Below are 19634 nucleotides of genomic sequence, written 5' to 3'. Positions count from 1 at the left end.
GTGCCACCCAGGTACCCCAAAAGTTATTGTTTTTAATAAAGGAATATATTTTATTCCAGCATAGGTTCATTTAGAAAGCTTGAGGCTTGATCTAGTAGGGAAATATATAGTACATTTATACAAGGTTTTTTTTCCCCCCAGAACAACCATAATAAAGATTTTCACTTTTCACTTTTCAAGAACCTTAATGAAGATTTAAGCATCCGACTCTTAATTTCAGGGCTTGGTCCCAGGACCTTGAGATCATGACCTGAGCCGAAATCAAGAGTCAGGTGCTTAACTGAGTGAACTACCAGGAGCCCCAGAAACAATTTTTAGAAAGCATGAAGACTTTCTGAAGCAAGAGTCTGTGCTTTTCTGCCTCTCCCTCTGCGCCTCCCCCCTGCTCTCGTGCTCTTGCACCTGCTTTCTCTCTCTCTCTCTCTCAAATAAATAAAAACCTTAAAATTTTTTTTTTGTCTAATAAGATTTTTAAAAAGTCTGTTTAACATGAGGAAGCTCATACAGAAAAGGGTTATGTTCCAGAGATTTTTCCCACTGCTGAAAATATTCCTGATTATGGAACGTAATGAAATAAATTTGTCGTGTTGGACATAATGCGTGGTAGAGCACAGAATGAAGAGCCCAAAACGTACGGAGGAGGCCTGACATTTATAGTTATAAATGTGTACCTTAGGAATTGATTTATAAAGAAGAATATCAGGGCTAAAATAGATAAATTGAAGCTTGTTCTCACTAAGTAGGTTAGATAGTTCATTAAATATTGGCTAAAATCTCTTTCTCTGTGAAGGTTGACAATAAGAGATTAAATGTCAGTGTCCAAGGCAGGGGGCTTTGAGAGTACAGCCAACCGGTCAGTTCAGGTGAATATAAAATGTCGTTGGGTAAATGTGTACATGCTTGGTGCTTAGCCCACAGGTAAGCAACCGCAGACCCAAGGACCCAGTCCGGTCGCTACCTCTTTTTTTTTGTTTTTTGGTCCCTTGTGCTAAGAATGGGTTTTTCATTTTTAAATGGCTGGAAAAAAAAATCGTAAGAATAGTACTTTGTGGTATGAGAAAACTATATGAAATTCAAGTTTCAGTGTCCATGTATAAAGTTTTATTGGCTGCAGCCACGCGCATGCATTTATGTGCTACCTATGGATGCTTTCCTGTTATAGTGACAGAGTTGCAAAGCTGTGGCAGAGACCATCTAGCCTGGATAGCCTAAAATATTTACTCTCTGTCTCTTTGCAGGAAACATTTGCTGAGCCCTGGCTTAGTGGAGCAGAGCTAGCTGCTGATGGCCTGTGCCCTCCTCCCTTCCCTCCCCTTATCTTTCTTCTGATATATGAGTGAATGGGTGCTCAATTACAATGGTAGATAACACTTACAGAGTGCTTACCATTCTCCAGTTTATTTAACATCGTAACTCTGTTATGCAGAGACAGTTATTAGCCCCATTTTACAGATAGAGAAATCAAGGCACAGGGAACATAGGCAACTACACAGATCAGTTGAAATGGATATTTGGTGACTTTTTGTGGACTCTGATTTTTAAATTTGAAACAAACTCAAACTGTACAGTCCTGAAGTACAAAATGAAATCTAGAGTAATTTAAGGAAGTTGGAACATTAAAAAAAAAAAATGTAGGCCTCTTCCTTCTTGATCTTTGACACTTTTTTCATTTGATGGTATGATGGCCCTTCACATGTGATGTATTAGCTTGACTATCCTGTTTGATTCATTCATTCAACGTGGACTGACCATGTGCCCTGCGCTGTGAACAACACAGTATCTGGGAACACAACAGGGTACACGGCCCAGAGTGATTTACAAGAATGTGGCCATCCACCAGCAAATGTCTTCACATGCTCTACTTAGATTTTAGCAATTTGTATGGCTCCTTAGGTGTTCAGCTGGTGTGATAAAGGTCCCAACAGATAGCAGAGAAGTTGTCAGATCAGGAAACCTGTCCATTGGCCCAGATTGTGCTCATGATTTGCCGCATAACCTTGGAAACATAGTTTAATTTTCCATTCCATATCTTCATTCTGGAAAGTGGAAAATACCAGCAAATTAAGCTGGTCTGGTGCCCCAAATGAGGTAATGTGCCCTGCTCATATATTTCTCATGCTTTCCTTGTTTACACGGACACAGTTTGGTGGTGTCTAATTTTATTGTATAGATACTGTTTATAAGTAGATACATGCATACAACATGATACATACCATCTGATATAGATACAAGAACTGTTGTTTCCCTAGGCATACTTGGAACTGCTCTGGGAGAGGACTAGCCTGAACTAGGTAGGCATGCAATGTGGACAAGGCAGAGTCAGTTTGGGAGTCTATGAAAGCACTTTTGGAACTTGTTTATAAGGCAGTGATAAAACTGTGGGATGTGTGAAGAGATTCTGGGAAGGATTCATCCTACGAATTTTTGAGTTCCTGGTGAATTAATGATAGCCCAGGGTCAGGCACAGAATAGGTGTTCAGTAAAGATCATTCTGCACAGTCTTTATACTGCTCAGTGGCCCCTGGCACTTAGGGAATCACCATATTTTAGATCGAGAGGGCCAGGATTAAAACATTTTATTCTGCTAAGTATTCTAAGTTTATAAAAATGGTGATTATGTTTTATACTTTTTAAAGTGTTTATGATACTGAGAAATATACTTTCATTTATTTTTGTGTGTGTGTGTTCTTTTTTGTAAGTTTTTATTTTAATCACCCAGTACTCATCAAGACAAGTGCACTCCTTACTCCCCATCACCTGTTTCCCCCATCCCCCACCCACCTCCCCTCTGGGAACTGTCACTTTGTTCTCTGTAATGAAGAGTCTGTTTCTTAGCTTGTCTCTCTCCTCTTTTTCCCCCTTTGCTTGTTTGTTTTGTTTCTTAAATTCCACATATGAGTGAAATCATATGGTATTTGTCTTTCTCTGACTTACTTCACTTAGGATTATACTCTCTAGCTCCATCCATGTTGTTGTCAATGGCAAGATTTCATTCTTTTTTTATGGCTGAATAATATTCCATTGTATATACCTACCACATCTTCTTTATCCATTCATCAGTTGATGGACACTTGGGCTGCTTCCATATCTTGGCTATTGTAAATAATGCTGCTATAAACATAGGGGTGCATGTATCCCTTTGAATTATTGCTTTTGTATTCTTTGGGTAAATACCCAGTAATGTGATTGCTGGATCGCAGGGTAGTTCTATTTTTAACTTTTTGAGGAAATTCCATGCTGTTTTCCAGAGTGGCTGCGCCAGTTTGCATTCTGTGCATGAGGGTTCATTTTTCTCCACATCCTTACCAACACCCGTTGTTTGTTGGGTTTTTGATTTTCGCTGTTCTGACGGATGTGAGATGGTATCTCATTGTAGTTTTGATTTGCATTTCCCTGATGATAAATGATAATGAGCATCTTTTCATGTGTCTGTTGGGATTTGTATGTCTTCTTTGGAGAAATATCTGTTCATGTCTCTTACCCATTTTTTAATTGGATTATTTGTTTTCTGGGTGTTGAGTTTTGTAAAGTTCTTTCTCTATTTTGGATACTAACCCTTTATCGGATGTCATTTGCAAATATCTTCTCCCATTCAGTAGGTTGCCTTTTAGTTTTGTTAATTGTTTTCTTCACTGTGCAGAAGTTTATTTTTATGTCATCCCAATAGTTTAGTTTTGCTTTATTTCCCTTGCTTTTGGGGACAAATCTAGAAAAATGTTACTACATCTAGGATTTTTATGGTTTTAGCTCTCATGTTTAGGTCTTTAATGCATTTTGAATTTATTTTTGTGTATGGTGTAAGGAAATGATCCAGTTTCATTCTTCTGCATTTTGCGGTCCAGTTTTCCCAGCACCATTTGCTGAAGAGACTGTCTTTTTCCCACTGGATATTCTTTCCTGCTTTGTCAAAGATTAATTGACCATATAACTGTGGGTTTAATTCTGGATTTTCTCTTCTGTTCTATTGATCTACGTGTCTGTTTTTGTGCCAGAACCATACTGTTTCTATTACAGCTTTGCAATATACCTTGGTATCTAGAATTGTGATGACTCCAGCTTTGTTTTACTTTTCCAAGATTGCTTTGGCTATTCAGGATCTTTTGTGTTTCCATACGAGTTTCAGGGTTGTTTGTTCTAGTTCTGTGAAACATGCTGTTGGTATTTTGATAGGGATTGCATTAAATGTGTATATTGCTTTGGGTAGTGTAGACATTTTAATAATATTTGTACTTCCAATCCATGAGCATAGAATATGAGAAATAGGCTTTAAACATGCAGCATACTGTAATAGTTCACCAAGGTGAAAATGATTAACTTTCCATATTGAAGATACAGAAGAATAATTCTTAAACCAAAAATGTTGCATGGGTAGCTATTTTACATAATTTTGAATCATATACTTTTATTTTTTAGTTTATGTGCTGTGTTTTTGTAGCAGACATTTTGACTTTGTATTTTATTTTCCCCAGCTTTATTGAGGCAAAATTGATAAGTAAGAATTGTATATGTTTAAGGCATTCAGCATGATGTTTTGATATACATATACATTGTGAAATGATTACCATATCAAGCTAATTAACATGAATTACCTCACATAGTTATTATTGTTTTTTGGTCTAAGAATACCAAAGATCTTCTCTCTTAGCAAATTTCAGGTATATAATACAGAACTATTAACTAGTCATTGTGCTATATGATACCATTAGAGCTCTAGATCTTAATCATGTTGCATTAGCTGAAATTTTGTTCTCAGACCAATGTCTCTCTATTTTCTCTACCCCCCACCCCTGGTAACCATCATTCTACTCTCTGCTTTTCTGAGTTTGACCTTTTAAGATTCCACGTAAGTGAGATCATGTGGTATTTGTCTTTCTGTGTCTGGCTTAATACATTTAGCATATAATGCCCTTCAGGTTCATCCTTATTGTTGCAAATGGCAAGCTTTCCTTTTTTTCAGGGCTGAATAATATTTCACCATATCTGTCTATCTGTGTTTATGTCAGTATCTATGTTTGTGTCTGTATGTGGGTATAGATATAGACCACATTTTCTTTATCCATTCATCTGTTGATGGATACCTTTTTTTTTTTTTTTTAAGTAGACTTCATGCCCAGTGCAGAGCCCAGCATGGGGCCTGAACTCACAACCTGAGATCAAGACCAGAGCTGAGGTCAAGAGTCGGACGCTTAACCGACTGAGCCACCCAGGTGCCCCAAGTTGTTCTATGTCTTGCCCATTTTGAATAATGCTACAGTGAACGTGGGAGTACAGATATCTCTTCAAGATCCAGATTTCATTTCCTTTGGACACATCCCCAGAATTGGAATTCTGGTTCATATGGTAGTTCTATTTTTAATTTTTGAGAAACCTCCACATTGTTTTCATAGTGGCTATGCAAATTCCCACCAGCAGCGTACAGGGTTCTTTTTTCTCCACATCTTTGCCAACACTTGTTACCTCTTGTCTTTTTGATACTAGCCATTCCAACAGGTGTGAGGTGGTATCTCATTGTGGTTTTGATTTGCATTTCTTTGATGATTGGTGATGAGGAGCACCTTTTCATATACCTGTTGACCCTATGCAAGTCTTCTTTGGAGAAATATCTATTCCGGTCCTTTGCCCATTTTTAAATTGGGTTATCTTTTTTTTTTTTTTTTTGCTATTGAGTTGTTTGGGTTCCTTATGTATTTTGGATATTAACCTCTTATTAGATGTTTGGTTTGCAAATATTCTCTCCCATTCCATAGTTTGTTTCTTCACTCTATCAATTGTTTCCTTTGCTGTGCAGAAACTTTTTAGTTTGAAGTAGTTTAACCTGTTTCTTTCTTCATTTGTCACCTGTGTCAGATCCAAAAAAAATCATTGCACAGACCAATGTCAAGAAGTTTTTCTCCTGTGTTTTCTCTTAATAGCTTTATAGTTTCAGGTTTTACATTTAAGTCTTTAATTCGTTTTTAAAAAAAGATTTATTAGAGACAGAGAGAGAGAGAGAGCACGCGCACATGCACGAGTGGGGGGAGGGGCAGAGGTAGAGGAAGGGAGAGAATCTCAAGCAGACTCTGCATTAAGTGCGACCCCACACTGAGTGCAGAGCCCAATGTGAGGCTCGATCCCATGACCCTGAGATCATGATCTGAGTTGAAATCAAGAGTCAGATGCTCACCCGACTGAGCCACCCAGGTGCCCCAAGTTTTTAATTCATTTTGAGTTGATTTTAATATATGGTGAGATAAGGGTTCAGATTCATTCTTTTGCATGTAGCTGTCCAGTTTTCTCAACACCATTTATTGAAAGACTGTCCTTTCCCCATTGTATATTCTTGGCTCCTTTGTCATAAATTAATTGGCCATATATATGTAGGTTTATTTCTGGGCTCTGTCATCTGTCCCACTGGTTTATATATCTGTTTTTATTCCCATATCATAGTGTTTTGATCACTGTAGCTTTGCAGTATATTTTGAAATCATGAAGTGTGGTGCCTCCAGTTTTGTTCTCCTTGCTTAAGATTGCTGTGGTTATTCAGGGTCCTTTGTGGTTCTGTATGAATTTTAGGTTTCTTTTTCTAGTTCTGTGAAAAATGCCATTAGGATTATGAAAGGGATTGCATTAACTCTGTAGATTACTTTGGGTAGTATGGAATATTTTAACAATATTAATTCTACCAATCCATGACCATGGGATATCTTTACATTTATTTGTGTCTTCAGTTTCTGTCATCAGTGTTTTATAGTTTTCAGTGTACAGATCTTTTCCATCACTGGTTAAGTTTATTCATAAGTATTTTATTCTTTTTGATGCTATTGCAAATGAGATTATTTTTTTAATTTCTTTTTTGGATAGTTCGTTGTTAGGATATGGAAATACAACTGATTTTTGTGCATTGATTTTATGTACCATAACTTTATTGAATTTGCTTTGTAGTTTGAACAGTTTTTTGGTGGAATCGTTAAGTTTTCCTATATATATAAGAACATAGACAATTTAACTTCTTCCTTTCTGATTTGGGTACCTTTGGATACCTTTTATTTCTTTTTCTTACCTAATTGCTCTGGCTAGGACTTCCAGTAATTTGTTGAATAGAAGTGGGCATCCTTTCCTTGTTTTTGGTCTTAGAGGAAAAGTTTTCTGCTTTTCACAATTGAGAATGATGTTGGCTTTGGGCTTGTCATGTATTCTTCTCTTCTTAAATTATTGAGAGTTTTTTATCATGAAATGATGTCAGATTTTGTCAAATGCTTTTTCTGCATCTTTTGAGGTCATTGTATTACCCCCCCCATTCTGTTAATGTGGTCTATCACATTTATTGATTTCCTTATGTTGAACCATCCTTAACATCCCAAGGATAAATCCTAACCTGCTTATGTTTAGTGATCCTTTTAATGTGCTATTGAATTTGGTTTGCTAGCATTTTGTGGAGGATTATTACATCTCTTTATCAGGGACATTGGCCTTTAATTTTCTTTTCTTGTGGTGTTTTTGTCTGACATTGGTATCAGGATAATTCTGGCCTCATAAACTGAGTTTGGAAGTGTTTTCTCCTCTTCAGTTTTTAGAAGAGTTTGAGATGGATTGGCATTAATTCTTTACATGTTTAGTAGAATTTACCACTGAAGCTATGTGTAAAAGACTTTGACTTTTAGTATCTCATCTTAAATATCACCAATTGACTGACAGTCCTTTTTCAAAAAAAATTGTTTACACAGTTTAAAAAGAAAGAGCATGGAAACTTCAAGTCTGTTTCATTTAGTGTGCTACATTCTTCTTATTGGCTATCCTTCAGAGAACAGTGTCATTGGAATTATTCCATCTTTGGGAAGACACAGACCATAGAGTTATCAGGAAGTTGTCAGGCTCTGTGATAATTTATTCTATGTCTTTAATGAGATACAGAGGAGTCTGATAGCTAGTGGCCAGAAACGTTGAGATTGGAGATTTTATGTATTTGATTTGCTATTGTGACATGGTCAAAGTATACAGTTAATCTCTCTGCTGTTCATTTACTTGTGCCCTTAGTTTGGTACTAACCAGGGTGTGAGCCTCCATAGTCATGCTTTGTGTCACCTGTGATTTTAGGCAGTGGTTTTCATAATTTTTTGTGGTTCTTCATACAGATATACAATGTGCTGGCGAGTGCTGAGACCTCCAGCCTCATGAGTCTCTGGTGTTTGTGTATGAGGTAGCAAAACATTACATGTAAGATGTGCTTATGATTTTGTTCCATTTTTTTCCCCTTTTCAATCTCTGATTCAGGAATTTCCAGTTGACCTAGTTGAAGTGTCTTCTTCTGCACAAATCTCATAGTGTTTTACTGATCTGCTTGGCATTATAATCAAAGAAGGGGACTACATTATCTGTGTCCTTTCAAAAAGCTTGTTCATTGCACCTAAGTGCTTGTTGGTTTTGTTGTTAGTTTTATGTATGTATATGTTTATATATTCATAAAGTTAGTATTAGAGTGCTGGTCTGTGCCAGGTACTTCGCAGTTTATAGAAGTTATTTTGTTCATTTGTCACAACAACCCCCTGGAAGGGGCACTGTTATTTTCCTCTATTACATATAAAGAAACTGAAGCTTAGAAAAGCGTAGCAGAGTCATTCAAGGTCATTTAACTTGTGAGTGGTGGGGTTGGGATTCAAACCTAGTCCTGATCCCAAAACCCCTGTTCCTAATGAATCTGAAATAGTGCAGGTTGTATTGAATTAAACATATAGACTGCTCTATGAAAGTTGTGTGTATGTCCAATTTAGGATTTTGACTGACATGTTAATGAACTAGAAAAACTAGCGTACCAAGTACATTTCTTTTCTTTTCTTTTTCTTTTTTTTTTTTAAAGATTTTATTTATTTATTTATTTGACAGAGAGAGAGAGATAGCGAGAGCAGGAACACAAGCAGGGGGAGTGGGAGAGGGAGAAGCAGGCTTCCTGCCAAGCAGGAAGCCCGATGTGGGACTCGATCCCAGGACCCTGGGATCATGACCTGAGCCGAAGGCAGACGCTTAACGACTGAGCCACCCAGGCGCCCACATTTCTTTTCTTTATACCACAATTGGCAATGGGATTGATCATATTCTGATGGACTTTTTCTTTTAAACAAGTTTAGTGAGCTATAACTCACATATCATACAATTCATCCATTGAAAGTAAACATTTTGGGGCGTCTGGGTGGCTCAGTCGTTGGGCGTCTGCCTTTGGTTCGGGTCATGATCCCGGGGTCCTAGGATCGAGCTCCACATCAGGCTCCCTGCTCCGCGGGAAGCCTGCTTCTCCCTCTCCTGCTCCCCCTGCTTGTGTTCCCTCTCTCACTGTGTCTCTCTCTGTCAAATAAATAAATAAAATCTTAAAAAGAAAAAAGAAAGTAAACATTTCAGTAGTGTTTAGTATATTCACAGAATTTTACAACTATCCTCACAATCACTTTTAGAACAAATTAAACTCTATACCCATTACCCTCGTCCTCTTGTTTCTCCCCAGCCATCCCTACCCCATCCCCAGCCCCCGGCAACCATTAACTTAATTTGCCTCCAGATTGCCTGTTCTGGACTTTTTTATATAAATGGATTTATACAATATAGGGTCTTTTGTAACTAACTTCTTTCACTTAGCATAATATTTTCAGGTTTCGTCTATGTTGTAACATGTATCCGCACTTCATTTCTTTTTGTTGCCAAATAGTATTACACTGTATAGATATACTGTATTTTATTTATCCATTCATCAGTTGATGGACATTTGGGTTATTTCTACCCCTCAGTTATTACAAATAATACTGCCGTGATACATCCATGTGCAGGCTTTCGTGTGGACGTGTGCTCTCATTTCCTTAGGAATGAAATCGCTGGGTTGTATGGTGACTCTAGGCTGACTGTTTCTAGTAACTACCAGACTGTTTTCCAAAGCAGCTGTACCTTTTTACATTCCTACCGGTGACAGGAAGGTTCCTGTTTCTTCACATCGTGGCTAACACTTGTTATCTCTCTTTTTGTTTTTTTGTTTTTAAAGATTATATTTGTTTATTTGACAGAGAGAGGGAGAGAGGGAGCGAGTGCACAAGCAGGGGGAGCGGCAGGCAGAGGGAGAAGCAGGCTTCCTGCTGAGCAGGGAGCCCGATGCGGGGCTCGATCCCAGGACCCTGGGATCATGACCCGAGCCGAAGGCAGATGTCCAACCGACTGAGCCACCCAGGTTGCACCCGTTATTTCTCTTTTTGATGACAGGTATTCTAGTGGGCGTGAGGTAGTATCCAGTTGTGATCTTGATTTTTGTTTCCCGAATGGCTATTGCTGTTAGCGTGCATCTTTTCATGTGAAACTGACTTTTAAGTGTAGATTTTGTCCGTGTGCACTTTCTGAAGTAAGGCACGCCTGTGCCACTGGCGAAATTTTTCTCAACTCCTTAATTCTTACCAACCCAGAGTCGAGGCTGGAGTCGGATGTAACTTGCCTCAAGTCCACCCTTTGTGAATCTTTGGCTAAGGGCACAGCACAGTGTGTTGGAAGCAAAAATTATTCATTACTTCATTAATGTATTAGGTAATGTGTTGGCTGGATTGTATGGCTGAACACACATGTGGGAGAAGGACAGGCTTTGGGGATTAGGGGAAGCCAACTAAAGATGAGGGTAAAACAGTAAAAGTCTTGAGGGTTGGGGCGCCTGAGTGGCTCAGTCGGTTAAGCGACTTCCTTCCGCTCAGGTCATGATCCCGGAGTCGCAAGATTGAGCCCTGTGTGGGCTCCCTGCTCAGTGGGGAGTCTGCTTCTCCCTCTGCCCCCCGCACCCCCCGCTCGTGCTCTCTCTCAAATAATTAAATAAAACTTGAAAAAAAAAAGTCTTGAGGGTTAAAAAGTTAAAATGTCTTGGGAAAAGCATAAGATACGTGTAGGTTGATTTGAAGCTGGTTGGAACACACAAAAAGAGTGTTAATGGATCAGTACCAAACTGGGAGGATGTATAGTTTACCCCACAAATTGCTCAATACCTAAAGAATAGCTAGCAATGGTGATTTACACGGGACACTCACTTTTTATAGGAGAATACAGTTTCTGTGTTTCTAGGACTCTGGTTTGTAAACAACAGAAACTGACTCCAGATCACATAAGTTTTTTTGTGTCTGTGTTTGTTTTTGGGTTTTAAAGAGGTTGCTGTCGGGGCACCTGGCTGGCACAGTTCGTTAGGCATCTGACTCTTGATTTCGGCTCAGGTCATGATCTCAGGGTTCTGGGACCGGGCTCCACATCGGGCTCCCCACTCAGCATAGAGTCTGCTTGAGATTCTTTCCCTCCCTCTCCCTCTCCCATTCCTGCTCTCTCTCTCTCTCTCTCTCAAATAAATAAATCTTTAAAAAAAAGAGGTTGCTGTTAATTTTTATAAAGATACAGAATGCCTCCTAGACATCATTCATAGTTATGTATCTGTCTAGAAATTGTGCCTGTTGGGAAGGCCATCACAATTTGGGATTCCCTGGTCTGCTTGGTTCCTCTTGTCTTTGTTAATCTGTGTCATTCTCTCTCCTGCAGGATTTTATTTTATTTTATTTTATTTTATTTTATTTTATTTATTTTTTCTTAAGTAAGCTTCATGCCCAGCGTGGAGCCCAGCATGGGGCTTGAACTCATGACCCTGAGATCAAGACCTGAGCTGAGCTCAAGAGTTGAATACTTAACCGATTGAGCCACCCAGGTGCCCCATCTCCTGCAGCCTTAAGTTATTTTTCTCTTGTTCCGGAATTGACACTGCCCAAAATGTGGCTGCCCAAAGTTTCTGAACTTGAATGTCACATCAGGATGGGAGACCTGTGGGGCTTTCGGTACAAACTCTGAATAACCTCAGCAGCCCAGGATGGCAGGCAGAGAAACCTGTCACACAATACTTAAAAAGCAGAATGTAGTGTCCTACATGAGTTTGGGGGAGAACAAGAAAGTAGAAGAGAGTGTTGTGTACATCTAGAATGGGGAAGGTAGGACCTCTAGCAATGCGTGTCAGAAGGCATGATGATGTTGGTCCGTAGAAATAAGTGAACCCATTCATGGGCTAAGGGAAGCAGTGTGTCCTGGTCCCACTGGACGTCCATCCAGTCAGCCAGCATTTGAGGACTGTATCGAGCTCCCTGACTGCCATTTCAAGGAAGACTTTGAGAAAGTGGAATAATCAGAGGAGCAGAACCAAAATGGTAATAGGAAACCTACCCATGGGTAGCACCTTCACCTGGCGGCCGGAACAATAAAGGGAAGATAAGACCGCTTCCTTCTGCTGTTTGAAGGGCTAGTGTGCAGAAAGGTAGAGATTGGTCTGGTTTCTCTAGCAGATGGGAATTACAGAGAGGTATCTTTTAAATTCATCTAAGAAAAGACTGTTTAAGTCTTAGAAACAGCAGTTGCCTATAATTTTGTGCTTCCTAGTTGGGGCTGTATTACTTACCCCTTCATCCAGGGTATTATGGATATAGAAGGTGCCCTAGATTTCCCCTGTACTCTGCCTACCATTTGATCGTGACATTAGTCAGCATTTAGGCTTTGTAATTGGGCCACATCGGCGAGTCGTCTGCAGATGGCACCTGTGTGAGTGAGGTGTACGTACGTGCTTGGGCATAGATTGTCTTTTACGTGAACAACCCTCAGAGTTGCAAATCCGGAAAATGTCCCTTCTGTCTTATTTAGGCCTATTTTCTATTTCTGCCCAGAAAGCCTTCCAGTTGTTGCGTCCTCCTTATGCTGTGTGCATGTTGGGGGAACACTAACTAATTTTGACGGTAGCCTAAGCAAAATGCAATTAGGGAAATCTTGTGCCAAACACGCATCTGCTCCGGTGTTTGCCTTCATGAGCGTGCATAATCAGGAGTTTGCTTTAAACACTGTATGGCCTTTCCCGCGAAAAAATGACGAAGTGAGCGTGCAGGAGGCGTGGTTCCCCTGCATCCACTGGACTTCAGGCAAGGAAGTGCGACGCCCTCCAAGAGCACCGGGGGCTTGGGGACAGAGACTCGGACGCGTGAGTCAGGAATTGTGCGTGAGCACGCACCTGTGTGTGTCACGCGTGTGTGTGCACATCTGTGCGTGCTGCGCGTGTTCGCCCTATGGGGGAAGCACAGTTAGGGAAATAGAGAACGAGAGAGCTAAAAAAAAAAAAGACGACAACGGGAAGGATGTGACATTGCAATTTATGAGACAGATGATTACAATTCCATTATAAAACTGAAAGATACTTGAAGGATGCAGATCGCCATGTCATTACAAAATGGCTTTCTTTTCTTTTTACTCTTGGTAAACAGATTTACTTTAGCAACGAAGTGGAGTTTTTCTTTTTTGACTGTTGGGGTTATTTTGGTACCAGAGGTTGTGTGAAACTTGAGATATTTAGTGTCTGGTGTTTTTTGTTTGTTTGTTTTTGGTTTGGTTTGGTTTGGTTTTTTTGTTTTTGTTTTTGACATAAGGAGATGAATGCCCATTGTAAACACGGAAGTCTTCTTATATCTGATAAAAGATAAAGTCATTCATTTTTCCTTTACTATGCATGAGTGATCACGGCGGCAAGTTTGAAAAACCAGAAAAATATGAGGAAGGGGAAATAATTGCCAATTTACCTACTATTAAAAGTCATGCTCAGACTTCGGTATTTTTTCCCATTCTTTCTTCTTCTTTATTATTTGGACATACAGATGGGTAATATATGGAGGTATGGACAGATATATGCACCAATGATGTACAGTTTTGCACACAAATACCTCGATTTCCCAGATACAGATGATCATGTATGTTAGTGGTTTTTAGTCTGTTGGCGGTGACTGAAGTCACTTTTTCTATTAAACATTGACTTTCTGATAGTTTGTTTTTCTGAAATGTTAAATTCAACCCCAAATTATATGCTTCTTAGAATATTATTTAGTGGGGCACCTGGGTGGCCCAGTCGTTAAGCATCTGCCTTCGGCTCAGGTCATGATCCCAGGGTCCTGGGATCGAGCCCCGCATCGGGCTCCCTGCTCCACGGGAAGCCTGCTTCTCCCTCTCCCACGCCCCCTGCTTGTGTTCCGTCTCTCGCTGTGTCTCTCTCTGTCAAATAAATAAATAAATAAAATCTTTAAAAAAAAAGAATATTACTTAGTAGTGAAGAATATAAAGAATAAAGAACCAAAATTAAGAGTTCAAAAGTGGGCACATTTCTCTGCTTGCATAGAAAACAGAATTCTCATTCAGGGTCAAACATGAAAGCATCTATTGCACTGATTATAAAGTATAGACCATGGTTTTCTAAAGGCCAGAAATTTTGCCCTTTCTTTGGCATTTTTTGCTAAGTTGCTCCCTGCTCCTCCTTACCTCTTAAACCTAGGCTAAACTTCATTTTTAATGGTTTAAAATAGAATCTTAGTCTTTTTTTTTTTTTAGGGGGTATGGGTGGGAGCATAAGATACATTTAAAATAATTTAATGGCCAGAGGAATAATGAATAATTGTTTTTCTTGAAAAATAAATTCCAAAATTATTAGTTGGCTGGTGGTAACTTTGGTCCTAGAAGTTGAATGTACAAATTCTGGGAATCAAATCTTGTCCCATGTTACTTTGGGGAAAAATTTCCCTCTGCCGAGAACTTGATGTTTTCCTTCCTGCCCGATGGTGTTTGCCAGGATGGGCTTCTCTTGACGGAGGCAGAGGGATGGGTGGGACACGCAGAACCTGTATCAGAATGTCCTAGATACACTGCTTTAGTTCCCTACTCTCCCATTTAAAAAAAACAAGTTTTATTTATATAAGTAATCTCTACACCGCACATGGTGCTTGAACTCATGACCCAAAGTCAAGAATCACATGCTCTTCCAACTGAGCCAGCCAGGCACCCCAAATATGTGGCTCGCTCCTTCCTACCTTCCTTCCTTTCTCCCTTCCTTCCTTCCTTCCTTTTCTTTTCTTTTCTTTAAGTAGGCTCCACTGCTTAGCTTCCTATTCTCATTTTTTAAAACAAGTTTTATTTATTTAAGTAATCTCTACACCCAGCGTGGGGCTTGAACTCACGACCCAGAGATCAAGAGTTGCATGCTGTACCAGCTGGACCAGCCAGGTGCCCCTCTATTCTCCATTTTGATACATCCCCTTTTCCACCCTGAATTCTGATCAGTTTCAGGGGTATATCAGACTCCTGGGTTCTGAGTGAGGAATAGGGTGTGCATGTGACGTTACAGAAGGTCCTTAGAAGCTGTCAGTGTAGTAAGAGGAGGGGGCTCCAGTGGGCATGCATAGGGACTATTCTGTACACAAGGTGTCCAAGGTGGCACAAAGAAAGGGAGCTAAGCGGAGTTTGAGAAGAAATGGTCCCAGCTATAGGAGAGAAAACGTAGAACCTGGTAGTGGACATAATTTTCATTGTCTATGCAGCGTTCATTTCCCATCTTCTTATCAGCACCCAGTATATGATTTATGGCAGCCAGCTGTGCCGACTGACCACTCACTATGCATTTCGGGAGGAATGGGCTCTACATCCAGTGTTGATGTTCTTCCAGTGTGCCAAGCACTGATCATATCAGGGCCGAAGCTCACATGAAATTTCCAGTAATTGCTACAGAGTTCCAATGAAGAGGCTTTCCCCGAAGGAAGGGCATGGCTATGGGTTTCAGGTGCCATGCAGATATTGAGGAAGGTGAAGACTTTTCAGAGTGATCACTGGGGTGGTGTCTGGTGATTTTGGCTGGGATTATGCACTAGTGAGAAGAGCAAAAGCATCTAGAAGGAGCTGTTGCTTCTATGACTGTGATTTTCAGGGGGCAGGGGACGAGCAATAACTAGAGGGATTGTAGGACCAAAGAAGGGGCTTTTATTTTATTTGTTTATTTTTTTAAAAAGATTTATTTAGTTATTTTAGAGAGAGCAAGCGCATACATGTGAGCAGGGGGAGGGGCAGAGGGAGAGAGAGAATCCCAAGCGGCCTCCACACTCAGAGCAAAGCCCGACACGGAGCTCGATCTCAAGACCCTGAGATCATGACCTCAGTGGAAATCAGGAGTCAGCCGCTTAACCGACTGAGCCACCCAGGTGCCCCGGGGCTTTTATTTTAAAAGACAGGAGAGTGGTAAGCACATTTATGTAGAGGAATATCTACATCGGGTCATTTTCTTGAATCATCCCAAGTTTCTTCTGCCCATTAGACTTCCCCTCAAACCTAACGTCTCTCTGAATGAGGTTACTCTTCTCATCCCCACTTCTCCCTTTCAAAATGACAGCAACAGAATCCCAACATCATCCTGCTTCTCTTTGTGTGTCTTCTCCCTGTTCTCTTCTGGTCCTTACTGTATCCTCGGTGTTTGGCATAGTACCTGTCCCATGTTAGGTGCCCAAGAAATATTATTGTATGAACAGAATAAAGGTTGGTTTATATCATGTCATCTGGGTTTGCGGTGGTGTCTCTAGCTACCTAGCCTCCCAAGCCCCTCCCCTTCATCTGTGGCAGCTGTCCCAGTTTAGACTTTTGTCCTCCCTTGCCAGACGGGTTCCCGTGGCTGATTTCCACAGCGCTCAATGGTTCTCAGGTTCTGGCTGAGCGGGGCTTGGCCATAGATGTTCCTGTAAAGCCTCAGAGCCTCCATGTTTCCTGCTGGGGATTCACTTCAAACCTTGTCACCTCGCAACGGTGAGGAATGAAGGAGGAGTCCTGATCTGTGCCTTTATCAGACTAATGTAGTATAACCACTGATGATTGGTCCTAAAGGCTTTTTTCATGTGCAGATGCTGAGGAGGCTGAGGAACCCCAGCCAGGCCTTGCTGTGGTGCCTTCTAGACCTTGGATGGGAGAAAAGTGTTGCTACCTTCAGGTATGTGGAAGTTGTGAGAAAGTGAGTGAGGTGCTCCAGCACGTGAGGTGTCACCAGAGGTTGACAAGAGCTCCCCACTGGAGTGTTGGGGGTACGACTTGTATGCCACGGTCACATCTCATATATTGCCCAGGGTTGTTTTTTCTTCTTTTGACGTGCCTGCATTGAATTAATTAAATGTCAACAATAGAGTGTTGTTAACTGGGTCAGTTCACTTTGCGAAGTACCCAAGGTCACAGAGGGCTGGATTTGAGAATATGGCAGTCACTGTAGGACTCTGAGAACTTCCTTTGACTCAGCTTGGTGGAGCTGGGTCCAAGGAGTGAATGAATCTGAGAGCTGTTGTAGAGAACCTAGGATCCAAGTCTTCAGAGAACCTGAGGAGTTAGAAAGATGGACCTTATTTGTTTTGTTGTATGATGAGAAGACAACAAGTGTTGTACAAGTGAGGAACGTTGGTCAGGTGTTTGGAGATCTTGCGAACAGTCATTCCACATAGAGGGGTCAGTTAAACAGGAATGTTAGAACCCAGGCGCTTCAAGGTTCTATTCAAGGTTCAAAGCCTATCTTTCTAGAGAAACATTGTACGAGAAAGGTATTTTACAAGGACGAAAAACACGCAGGAGCAGATTGTTGTCCAGTATCTGGAGCAGGTCTCATGCTACGTTTTCACCCCCATCCCTTCCTCTGTTGAACCCTAGAAAATGGGTAGATGAGTTACCCAACTTCCATTGGCCTGACCCTCGGCTGTAAGATGAGGGGGCAGGGGAGGAACTAAAAGACCTCTCAGCTCCTTCCTGTCTGCACACTGGGAGTTTGGAGTAGGACAGAAGTCAGTCCTGTTGCCTGTGATTAGGAAAGGCAGCAGAGCTGGCCAGAGGTCCCAAGCCAAATCAGCTACAAGAACTCTAGAGTTTTCTTTTGCAGTGTCTTCACTTTCCATGTGTTTCCAATCACTGCTTTGTGTAATATAAACTAAAACTGTCCAAGTGCTTGTCTTGAGGAACTTTTGGTTACTGTTCAGAAAACAAAGCTCTAGTGGTTTGGGCTGATAGTGGAACATGTTAATTCTGGACACTCTGGCTCTTGTGTTGGCGCTCGCTTACTGCTCTGAGGAGCCCTGTCCACTGGGGGCCAAACTCAGATGATCACAGACCAAGGGGGCCATATCCGTGAATGAATGCCAGGGAGGCAAAGGGTGGTGGCAGGCCATACTTCAGGGCTTGTTGCTATGGTCCAGCATTGCCAGACCTTTCTACTTTCCAAGAGAAGTTGGAAATCCTGATTTTTATGTGAAATCTTCTTATTTTTAAGTGTTGGATCAAAAAGGAAAAAAAAAAACACCACATTTTTTTTAAAGCAGTCCCACCATCCAAACAAAATATGTCTGCAGGCCACACACACCCTCAGGCCACCCTCAGGCCTTTTCTGGGCATACAGACCACAGTATTTCTTGTACATACCAATTTTTAAGAACCTTTTTATTATGGATAATTTCAAATATTTACAAGTGCCAAGAATAATATAGTGAACCTTCATACAAACTCTTATATACCCATTACCTTGCTTCAGTGATTTATCAACCCATGGCCAATCTGCTTTTATCTACAACCAACACACACACACACACACACACACACACACACACACACACGCTAGATTGTCTTGATGCAAATCCCAGACACTGTATTATCTCATCTATAAATACATCAGTATATGTCATGAAAAGGTAAGAACATAAAAAAAATTGACCGTAACTCCTTAATATTATAAAATATACAGTCAGTTTTCAAATTTACCCTCTTGTCTTACAGTTTTTTTAACAGCTTATCTTTTTGAGTCTTGATCCAAATAACACCCACATGTTGCAACTGATAGATATGTTTCTTTAAGTGTTACATAATCAATAGGTTCCCCACTACCCTCTCTTTTTTCCCCTTTTACTTTATTAGTTGAAGAGCCTTAAGTCTCTGACCTGTAAAGTTTCCCATATTCTGGATTTTGCTGATTGAATCTCTGTGGATTTATTCAAACTTTATATACTCATTTAATATCTTTATTTTTAAAGATTTTTAAAGATTTTTAGTTTTATAGCGTAGAGGAGTCTAGACACTTGAATTTTAGCAGCTTTTTTCTTATCCTCCTCCTGAAACTGCATAGTGTATAAGTCTCTGTTTTACAAAGATTTTCTCCTGATAATATGATACTGTTAAATGTGTGCCTAATGTCCTTTTGCCTTTACAGATAAAAGTAGAGTGGGGATGACCAGATCTAAGATCTTGTCAGCCTATAGCTGGCTTTTGGGATCTGTTCATGGATCTTTTTGAAGCTTGGATGCTTTCCCGAAGTGGTGCATGCTGCCTCGTGATGTAAAAACCTCATTGCTATTTTTAGCTTTTCAAACTCCTGGTAGCAAACAGGAAAGCCTACCGAATCATTTTGGATTGGGATATTTTGGACTTGAAATCAAGGCCCACTGTGGCACCCTAATTAAACATATGTGGCTCAGCTCAAATGAAGAATTTGTGGAACTCCAAACAGTAACCCATTGCAGAAACGATTCACCTGGAATTTTAGGAAAGGTTATTTGGACCGCTTAGGATCAATTATTTTGAAATGTTAATGGTCTTTAAAGAATGGAGCCTAAGAAACAAAGTAGAGAGTTACTAATATCAACCTTAAATGTTTTCCCTTAAAATCTTTCAGGAAGTTAAAAAACTGGTGAATTTCTTTTTTATTTTATTTTTTATTTATTTTTTATTTTTTTAAAGATTTTATTTATTTGACAGAGAGAGACAACAGCGAGAGAGGGAACACAAGCAGGGGGAGTGGGAGAGGGAGAAGC

General features: G+C 40.3%; 1 protein-coding gene across 9 annotated transcripts in view; it reads left to right on the top strand.

The window, feature by feature from the left end:
• Window positions 1-19634, top strand: part of TIAM1 (TIAM Rac1 associated GEF 1) — a 372168-nt gene that overhangs the window by 137006 nt on the left and 215528 nt on the right. For 8 of the 9 annotated variants that reach the window (XM_032393263.1, XM_032393261.1, XM_032393257.1 and 5 more), the window contains one exon: window positions 16704-16789. The exons of the other annotated variant lie outside the window; for it this stretch is intronic. The gene's annotated coding sequence lies outside the window, so the exon portion shown is untranslated. The remainder of the gene's footprint in view (window positions 1-16703; window positions 16790-19634) is intronic. 9 annotated transcript variants of the gene reach the window in all.

The sequence above is a fragment of the Phoca vitulina genome, unplaced genomic scaffold, assembly GCF_004348235.1.
Source record: "Phoca vitulina isolate PV1807 unplaced genomic scaffold, GSC_HSeal_1.0 scaffold72, whole genome shotgun sequence".
Lineage (NCBI taxonomy): Eukaryota > Metazoa > Chordata > Mammalia > Carnivora > Phocidae > Phoca > Phoca vitulina.
Note: the sequence above shows the minus strand (reverse complement) of the source record. Positions and strands in the feature narration are given on the sequence as shown.